Here is a 10590-nt window from a genome sequence, read left to right on the forward strand (position 1 = left end):
ATACTTTCAGGTCACAGTTGACAGTGGGTAACTGAAACTGCAGGTAGCAAAGCCACAGACAAGGAGGGGTTAATGCATTTATGGACTATAAATAATTTTTAGAAATAAAAATTGATCAGTCCATTATATTAAATGAGTTGAAAATTAATTGATTGTAGTTAATAACTTCCAACTATTAAACTTATATGCCAGGAAATCATATTTCATAAAACCATTTTATAATCATGTCACATATTATGTATAATTTTTTTATAAATAGGAGAAATGGAGAATGACATATTCTATGTAAATTGTTTAAAAACATATAACTAATACTGGCCAATTGAAGATTTGAATGTATTTTGAAATAACTTTAATTTGATGAAACTCTGAATTTAAACTTGAACGTCTCTATTTTTTCACCTAATGATAACAACAGTAAGAATACGTAAGTACTCTCTATTTTGATAATCTTACTATCAAAATACCAAAGTATTTTCATTTTTTGTATCTCCTGGTTATTGAGATAACCAGAGTAAACAAATTCAAGTATTCCCCATACCCACATGTGTTTAGATTCTAAGAGAGATGACATCCTAGACTGAAGAACTGTCAAATGTTTAGAAGGTCAACAAAAATATTTCGTATTTCTGAAATAAATATTTTTTGGTGGTAAGAAAAGCTTCATGTTTTGAGTTACATTTCAAGTAAATTAACATAAACCAATTGTAAAGTGTATAATTTTGCTAGTAAACCACTTTTTAAGATAGATACAGATGATAAAATATTAGTAATTTCTATTTTCTTATAAAATATGCAAAATTGTTTTGGTATTCTAGATTTTTAAATTTATTTTAAAAGTCAGTAATATTTGTGATTTCCACAGAGCTAAGAGACACCTTCGAAGACTTTTCATAATCACATTTATTTTTAAATGATGCCAACGTTCACTAAGGAAAAGGAAACCTCAAAGCTTTTCACTAATTGAAATTTAGAAAAATATGCATTGTAACTATATGCTGTTTTCAACATCAGAAACATATTTTATTCATTCAATTTAATAAATATTTGCAAAGTTTGTCCATTTTCTGGATGAGTTAACCATTTCCTGAATCACTTAGTTTTAAGCTACTCAGAATTATTTTAATTTCTAGCTTTAAAATTCCATTTCATTGATATGTGTACAGTATAACACTGTGTCCTTCTGATCATTTCATTCTATTAATATTCAGTTCAAATATATACGTTTTCCATTACGGGTGGTGGGTGCCTATGTGTGTGCATGTGATCCATGTACGTACCTCAGTGTTTTTCAATGAGATTAAATGTAAAAAAAATCTAGAGTAATTATATGCCACCAAATTGGATAACCTAGAAAAAATGAATAAATTGCTAGAAACATACAGCCTACTAACACTGAATCACAGATAGAAAATCTGAACAGACCAGTTAAAAATAATAAGATTATATCAGTAATAAATGTCTCCGATCACCAAAAGGGCCAAGGCCACATGGCTTCACTGATTAATTCTATCAAATATATATATATATATAACACTAATGATTCTCAAAGTTTTCTGAACAATTAAAGAGGATAAAACATGTACAAACTCATTATATCAGGCCAGCATTATCCAAATACCAAAGCCAGATTAGGATGCCACAGGAAATGAACAGCTACAGGCTAATAGCTCTGATGAACATAGATGCCAAAACCCTTAACAAACTACTAATAAATCAGATTCAATAGCACATTAAAAGGATCATTTACCATAATCAGTGTGATTTATCCCTGGGATGCAAGGATGGTTAAAAATATGCAAATATGTGATACACTACATTAACAGAATGAAGGATACAAATCATATGATCTATATATGAGGTACAACTCAACTATAGCCCAGGAAAAGGGGAAAGAGGAGAGAGAGGGGAGAGGGGAGGATGGGTGGAGGGAAGGTAATTGGTGGGACCACACCTACAGTGCATTTTGCAAGGGTACATGTTAAATTTACTAAGTGTAGAGTGTAAATGTCTTAACACAATAACTAAGAAAATGTGCTGAAGGCTATGTTAACCAGTTTGATGAAAATATTTCAAATGGTATATAAAACCAGCACATTGTACCCCATGACTGCATTAATGTACACAGCTATGATTTAATTTTAAAAAATCATATGATCATCTTAATTGGTACAGAAACAATATTTGAAAAAATTCAATTTTCTTTCATGATAATAACTCTCAACAAGTTAGGTATAGAAGAATTGTACCTGAACACAGCAAAGCCCATATATGCGAAGCTTACAGCTAACATCATAATTAATGGCGAAAAGCTGAAAGCTTTTCCTTTAAGATTAGAAAATGGACAAATGTGACCACTCTCATCACTTCTTTTCAGCATACTATTGAAAACATATGTTGAACATTCTTTTCAATATACTATTAACCAGAGCTATCAGATAAGAAAAAGAAACAAATGCATCCAAGTCAGAAAGGAAGAAGTAAACTTTCATTTACAATTGTAGCAAAAGAATGACATAGTCTTCTAAATAGGAAATTCTAAAGATTCCTTTAAAAACAAAACTGTTAGAACTAATTCAGAAAAGTTGCATGATACACAATCAACATATAAAAGTCAGTTGTGTCTCTATACACTCACGATGTTCATAAAATTTCATAACAATTTTTTTATTTTTTTAGGTTTATTATTATTATTATTAAATGATAGCTGTGTACATTATAGCCAGGTGTAGTGGCTCATGCCTGTAATCCTAGCATTGTGGGAGGCTAAGGTGGTGGGTTGCCTGAGCTCAGGAGTTTGAGACCAGCCTGAACAAGACCCCCATCTCTAAAAATAGCCGGGCGTAGTGGCGGGTGCCTGTAGTCCCAGCTACTTGGGAGGCTGAGGCAAGAGAATCACTTAAGCCCAAGAGTTGGAGGTTGCTGTGAGCTATGACGCCATGGCACTCTACCAAGGACAGCAAAGTGAGACTCTGTCTCAAAAAACAAAACAAAAAACTGTTATTTACAATTGTACCAAACGAATAAAATACTTAGGAAAAAATATAACCAAAAACGTGGAAGATCTATACACTGAAAATATTTGCAAACCATAACCAACAAGGGGCAAATATCCAAAATATAAAAGGAATTCACATAATTCACTATCAACTAAATGATAACCTGATTACAAAATGGGAAAAAGACCTGAATAGAATTTTTTTCAAAACATACAAATGGTCAACAGACAGATAAAAAATACTCTATCCCATATACTCAGTACTTCTATGAAACCAACTTACATTTACTCACACTTTCTTATGAAAGATAGAACATGACTATAGCCCAGGATGAAGGAGAGAAAAGGAGTGGGAAGGGGGCAGGGGAGGGGAGAGGGAGGGTTTCATAGAGGGAAGGTAAACGGCGGGACCACACCTATGGAGCATATTGCAAGGGTACAAGTCAAATCTGTCAAGAGTAGAACATAAATGTCTTAATATAATAATCAAGTAAATGAAGAGAAAGCTATGTTGATTGGTTTGATGTAAGTCAGATTGTGTTGTACCCCACATATGCATAAATGTATTCATGATTTACGTGTATATGACAATAAAAAATTTGAAAAAATACTCAACGTCACTAATTAACAGGTAAACTCAAATCAAAATCGCAGTATGTTATCACCTCAAATTTCATAGGAATGGCTACTAAAAGGAAAAGTTAGCAAGTACTGGTGAGGATGTGGAGAAAGGGGACTGTGCTGGTAAAGTAATATGGTGCAGCCCCTATGGAAAACAGTAGGGAAGTTTCTAAAAAATTACAAAAGAAGTTATCATATGATCCAGCAATCTCATTTCTAGGTGTTTATACAAAAATTAGAAATCAGTATTTTGAAGAGGTATCTGTACCTCCATGTTTATTACAGTTTTATGTAGAATACCCACAAAATGGAAATAACCTAAGTGTGCATTGACAGATGAATGGATAATGAAAACATAGTGTACATACAATGCTTTATTATTCAACCTTACAAAAGAAGAAAGCCCTTTTATTAGAGACAACATAGGTAAACCCGAAGGGCATTATGCTAAGTGAAATAAGCCAGACACAGAAAGCAAAATGTTGCATGATCTCTCTTACTTGTGCAATTGAAAAATGTCACTCATTGAAGCAAAAAGTATAGTGGGGTGGGGAAAATGGAGAGATGTTCGATCAAAGGACACAAGCTATCAGTTATAGAATGAATAAATTCTGTCAATGTAATATACAACGTGGCAATTATAGCTAATACTTGTAATAGTGTATTATATACTTAAAGTTTGCTAAGATATTATATCATAAGTATTTTCATCATGCATACAAAAATATAAAGTAATTGTGTGTGTGATGGATATGTAATTAGCTTTATCGTGATAATCATTTCACAATGTATATGTATACCAAAACCTCATGTCAGGCACTTTAAATATTATGATTCTCATTTTTCATTTTTACCTCAATAAGATTGGGGTAAATGAAAATAACACAAAAAATCCAGAGCAAAATATTTTAAACAGAGAGTAAAAATAAAAGCCCCAATATTTTGGGATAAAATGTCTACTGTGAATCTCTTTCTTTTCTAAAATGTGTTATTTCCTGAATGTTGAGAGAAAATTAAGTCTAAGATGATTTGATATCCAAATCACGCCTGAACCATTCCAGAATTGTAACATTCCTGATATTTTCTTTTTTAAAAAAACACAATTACTTTATTGATTTCTTACAATCAAATCCTGCCAACTAGCATGGCTTCCACTCATGCATCATTAAAAACAAAGGACACTTCCTTGGTGCTTTCAAATGATGCATTATACAATAAACAAAGTTAGAACTTAAAACGCACCCTGATTAATTATGTAAACTGGTAATTTTGTTTAAAAAAGCATAACTAAAATTTGGTTCTTTTTCTTCATAAAATGGAAATTTAAATATTTCTCCTGATAGTCTTGAGGTTATCATTATGTTATGAGTAGTGCAAAGTATGGCACATGTAGTTTCATTTAGAAAAGTGTGTATCTTACACACCTTATTTAAACAAACAAAATGTGCATGACAAAATGCATACAGTCAATGCATGATAGAAGGCATGTTTCAATATAAGGCAGCCCACCAGGCCACCATACTATTTGGGTTCTGCATTATCATTTGTGGCATTATAGATTAATTACACATAACGTACTTTTACATATTTTAACCCTGAAGATAAGAAAAATAATTGTTGCTTGAAAAAAATTATTCCAGGTAGCCATTTGGTTTTTTTTAATCAGGAGGTAGTGAACCTCCAAGATTAGTTGTCTGCTGAGTTGGAATCATTAACTCATGTCAGTGAATCAGATATGCAACGTATTTCACAGTGACTGTTTCCAAGTCCTGGCAATTTCTCCTCTCCCACAGTACGCCAGATGATGAAGCATTTCTGGGATTACCCTTATATGTGGTTTTCTCTCTCTCTCTCTCTCTCTCTCTTTTTTTTTTTTTGCTGAATTAACTGTATTGTTGTATTATTTCCTCTTCTCATCTCATCTACACCCTTCCATTTTAATTATTCATGAGTCCTTTCAAAACATCCTCAGAGAGATCCATGAGGGGAAGTTCTGGAGATGGAAAATCCAAGGGAGGAAGATTTGGTATTGGAATGTCCTTGGCTTTGCCAGTATTTGCTGCAAACTTCTGCCAGTTTGAAGAGGCTGCAGCAGTTTCTGAAGGTGGTGGCAAGCTCCATAACTCCGACTATCTACAAAATCAGCATCTACTTCCAGCTCCTTTTCTATCGGACCTTTTACAAGTCTGGCCTTTTCAGCCCTTAGTTGTTTATTTTCTTTCCTTAACCTTTCATTCTCAGCCACAAGGAATTCCACATGTCTCTTCAAATCTGCAATTTTTGTTGCCTGCTCCTCTCTATTTTTTTTTTTTTTATCATCTTCTGAGGCTTTGCTTCCCATACATGGCTCTGTTGGCTCATTCTTTTGCTGAAGTAGAAACAGCAGTGCGTCTGGATCCCTGTCAAAGATACCGTCTATTTCAGGCAGGTGTCTCTCTGTGGAAGGGCTGTACTTCTGAAAACGAAGGGGACTCTGGCCCTCTGTGTCCTCAGCAGAGGGTTTGTGAGATGTCTGAAGATGGGGAGACACGTCCTTGTCCGCGTTCTGCTGAGCTTTCAATCTTTCCTCACGCTTTGCCCTTTTCCACAGCTCCTGGATGAGAAGGAGCTGTTTCATGTGGCTATCCCTTTGCAATTCCAGTGACAAATGAGCCTGCTCAGATTGTGTCAACGTCATGGCTTCGGAAAGATAAGCTGCAGCCTCTTTGTGACAAGAAATAGCGTCTTCGTATTTTCCTGTAGCTAATAAACCGTCTGCCCGTCTGCTCTGTTGATGAGCCAGGTTGAGAGGTCCTTCCATTACCTCCATAGACTCCGGGATAAGCAGCGGCCCGGGGAGGAAAGCGGCGGCGCCGGGTACGTGGAGGGGAGCAGCGGGGTGGCGCGATGCAGCTGCGGAGACTGCGGCCCCTCTCTGTTCCCCGAGAGCCAGCACTCCTGATATTTTCAAATTAAATACCTTTACATTGAGGGTTAAGGTTTCTGATAGAATGTTTATAAGTGAAGACCAGGTAGCGATTTCTAAACTAAAGAAATAATCATGAATAATTACTTGCAAACAGTAACACCATCTAATTGTATATGTGTAACTCAGGGTCTTTCTTGGTATATTTTCTCCCTCTACCAGGAAAAATGTTGTTTCCTTGTCAACTTGGATTCAATTAGACATCACTGAGAGAAAAGAGAAACAGATGTTCACTGCCCCCCAAATGTGCTCCTTGTTGGATCATTTAATTGGCATACGGTAATATGATATGTATATCTCTAAATACAATTTTGAAAAAATCGGTAAACAAATATGTATCACATAATAGTGATATCCCTCCCAATATTTTGTTGGCCGCCTGAGCACCGTTGCAGCTGAGACCAGGGTCTGGCGTGTCCAAAGTTTTCACATGAAGCAACTTCATCTGTCTTTTTTCTTCTCTATTGAGAAGGGTTCTTCAATATCATACAGGTGGGTGTATTTAAGCCCAGGAACCTTTCCTCATACAACTCTAGATCAATAGGAATGAGAATTGATGAATAAATGTCCCTAGCCACATCATCTGCCCCAGTCACCATAGCTACCAATGAGACAATCCCAGGCTTATTCAAATGGTACTTGGAGGACCCCTTTTAAACTAAGCGCAGTTTTCTCTCAGTGGAAAGAGACTCATTATCACATGCTTTATTGACATCTTCACATTTTTTGCTATACTGATCTCACTCATTTTGTTTCCTTAGTTCACCTTCCAAAGAAATTACCAATGCTCAAATCTTTGTCTTCGCCTTTGCTTTTGAAAGAACCAAATCTAACAAAATGTTTACTGAACTTGTTTAGAGACAAGTTAATAATATCTATGCCATTTTCATGGTAAAAAAAAGGAGACTACAAGATCTTTGCTCTCACCAATTATCCTCCCTCCCTCACTCCTCCCCCCTCCCCTCCCCTCCTTTTCCCCTTTCCCCATATTCTTGGGCTATAATTGGGTTACAGCTTTCATATGAAAGCTATAAATTAGTTTCATAGTAGGACTGAGTACATTGGATACTTTTTCTTCCATTCTTGAGATACTTTGCTAAGACTATGTTTCAGCTCCATCCATGTAAACATGAAGGAGGTAAAGTCTCCATCTTTCTTTAAGGCTGCATAATATTCCATGGTGTACATATACCACAATTGGAGGGTAATTAGTGGGACCACACCTACAGTGCATCTTACAAGGGTACGTGTGAAACTTACCAAATGCAGAATATAAATGTCTTAACACAATAACTAAGAAAATGCCATGAAGCTATGTTAACTAGTTTGATGAAAATATTTCAAATTGTATACAAAACCAGCACATTGTACCCCATGACTGCATTAATGTACACAATGATGATTTCATTTAAAAAAAAAGGAAAAAAAAGATCTTCTTTGCTGTGAGACTTCAGTTGGCATTACTAATTCTTTGGCTCCTATACATCTCCTTTCCTCTTTGGTGTGCTATGCAAGAGGGATGGGTTGCTTATCTGTGCTGTTTAAGCCAAGCCTTCAAGATACTTTTATAATATCCTCTCCTGTGGCAATACTGGATGCATGCTGAAACCATTAAACATTTCCATCTCTTAGAGGAAAATGTTTGTAGTAAGTTTTCCTAAAGGTTAATAATTTGTAGCTCTGAGAGATGTAACTAATATTAAAGGAGCTTACATTGTTAAATAAGAAAACACTAAAGACTGAATAGAGGATGCTTATTAGAAGGCTCCAAATGACATCTAAAACCACGCAACTGAGCCTGCATTTACATGTTTCATCAAATTTCTTCATGACTTGACATCTGGCCATTTCTAAAAAAAGCCTAATCATTTTACCTGGGAATAGGTCTTAATAAAGAGAAAGTTAAATTTATCTGTAATATTTTATTATTCTTACTACACAAAGGTCTTTCAAAATGAACTAACTCATTGGTCAGTGGTCGCTTCCAATTGAATACATGTCTCCATCACCTAACAATGAGGTGATTGGATCATGCAATTTAATGATACAATTTATCATGTAACTTTCATTGATTTCTTGGTTTTTGACAAATGCTGATTTCATAACACCCTCAAATGAAGCAAGAGAATCTTTTGCCACTGCCACATTTTCTTTGTTTTTCCCTGTTCATCACCACTTTCTACATTATGTGTATTTATGTTTGTGTAACTTGCGCCAGAACTTTCTTTTGAACATCATTAATACTTACTCCCTAACGGACTCCATTCTGTGTTACCCTGTTCCAGTCTATTGCATTGAAGGAAATACACATCTCTCAACTCACGTAGGTCAGATATTTCAATACCTAAATGTTTTGTTGCTCTATCAGACACTTAAAACTATCACTTTAAGATTAAAGTGGTGATATACAAATACTGTTAGTGCCAAATCTCTTATGTATTGAAAATTATCCTTTGTATTTCTTACATTCCAGTCATTTTTTTTTTTACCCATTGAAAGTTTAAATTTCCTTGGGTTAAGCAAAGTCCTAATTAGTCACACTAGGAAAATGTGAAGGTCTGTACTACAGGATACCTCTAACATGTTTGACACTAACCTGTTGGCTCCACTTCTCTGAAGAAAATATAGGCATAGTCCCCCAAATGTCTGGCCCCCTAACATGTTCTTAGTAGAATGTCTCTTTGTTTTAATACTCCAGATTGGTAGGATGTTTTTTTTTTACCTCCTACAATATTTTAGCCAGTATTTATATAGACTCTTTACTTTTACAACTAAATGTATTTGGACAAAAACATAATCAGAAAGTCTTACGTTACAGTCCCAACTCAATTGGTTCATTAGTAAAATAATAAGAACACATTTTTCATCATTAATTTTTAACTTTCATGGATACATAACAATTTCATATATGTATGGGTTACATGAAATATTTTGATACAAGCATATAATGTACAATGATCAAATCTGGGTAACTGGGATATCCATCACCTCAAACATTTATCATTTTTTAGTGTTGGGAGTATACAAAGTCTACTTTCTCATAGGTAGTTATTTTGAAATATACAATAAATTATAATTAACTATAGCTGTTCTATGGTGCTACAAAACACTATATCTTATTCCTTCTATATAACTGTATTTTTGTATCTATTATCACTTGTATGAAAATATGGGAGAACTAAAAGCAGCAAGATTTGCCATTTGTAGAACATTTAGCAAATAAGGCCAGGCACGGTGGTTCACTCCTATAATCCTAGCAGTCTGGGAGGCCGCAGGAGGCAGATTGCCTAAGTGCAGGAATTTGAGACCAGCCTGATCAAGAGTGAGACCCCATCTCTAAAATAGCTGGGCATTGTGATGGACGCTTGCAGTCTCAGCTGCTTGGGAGGCTGAGGCAAGAGATTCACTTAAGGGTGACAAAATGAAACTCTGTCATAAATAAATAAATAAAATTTGGCAAATGATTCTTAAACCAATTAGTCTAGAGCAGTGGTTCACAACCTGTGGGTCGCGACCCACAGGAACTGTGTTAAAAGGCCATGGCATTAGGAATGTTGAGAGCCACTGCTCTAGAGTATCTATGTATAGTAATTTATTGTTATTTAATAATTTATCTCCAAATAATTTCCTGTTGTATGGCCTTAAAACAATTATTTATTATTTTATGATTTATATCTGTCAGAGATCTGGGTATAGCTTGGCTGGATGCTTATACCTTAAGATCTTTGATCTTTCATGAAACTATAGTCAACACATTGGCCCTGGCTGTGTTGTTACATGAAAAACTAGGGTAGGATGTGCTCCATGCTCATTCACATAGCTTTTGGCAAGCCTCAGGTATTCAACCACAGGGTTACTCACAGCAGAATGTGAGAGAGAGAGAGAGAGAGAGAGAGACTGCAGTCACTTTGTAACCTTAGGAGGGGGGAGCCACTGGGGGCCATCTTATGGGTTGCCTACTGACCTTCAATTATTTACTTCCTTCCCATATGCAAGATATACCTAC

The 10590-nt window shown here is 35.2% G+C and overlaps 1 pseudogene; it reads right to left on the minus strand.

The window, feature by feature from the left end:
* Positions 1–5506: 5506 nt before the first annotated feature.
* On the minus strand, positions 5507–6428 carry LOC100952633 (annotated as a pseudogene).
* Between the last annotated feature and the right edge of the window lie 4162 nt (positions 6429–10590).

The sequence above is a fragment of the Otolemur garnettii genome, unplaced genomic scaffold (genome assembly GCF_000181295.1).
Source record: "Otolemur garnettii isolate 467f Iridium unplaced genomic scaffold, OtoGar3 scaffold00072, whole genome shotgun sequence".
Classification (NCBI taxonomy): Eukaryota; Metazoa; Chordata; class Mammalia; order Primates; family Galagidae; genus Otolemur; species Otolemur garnettii.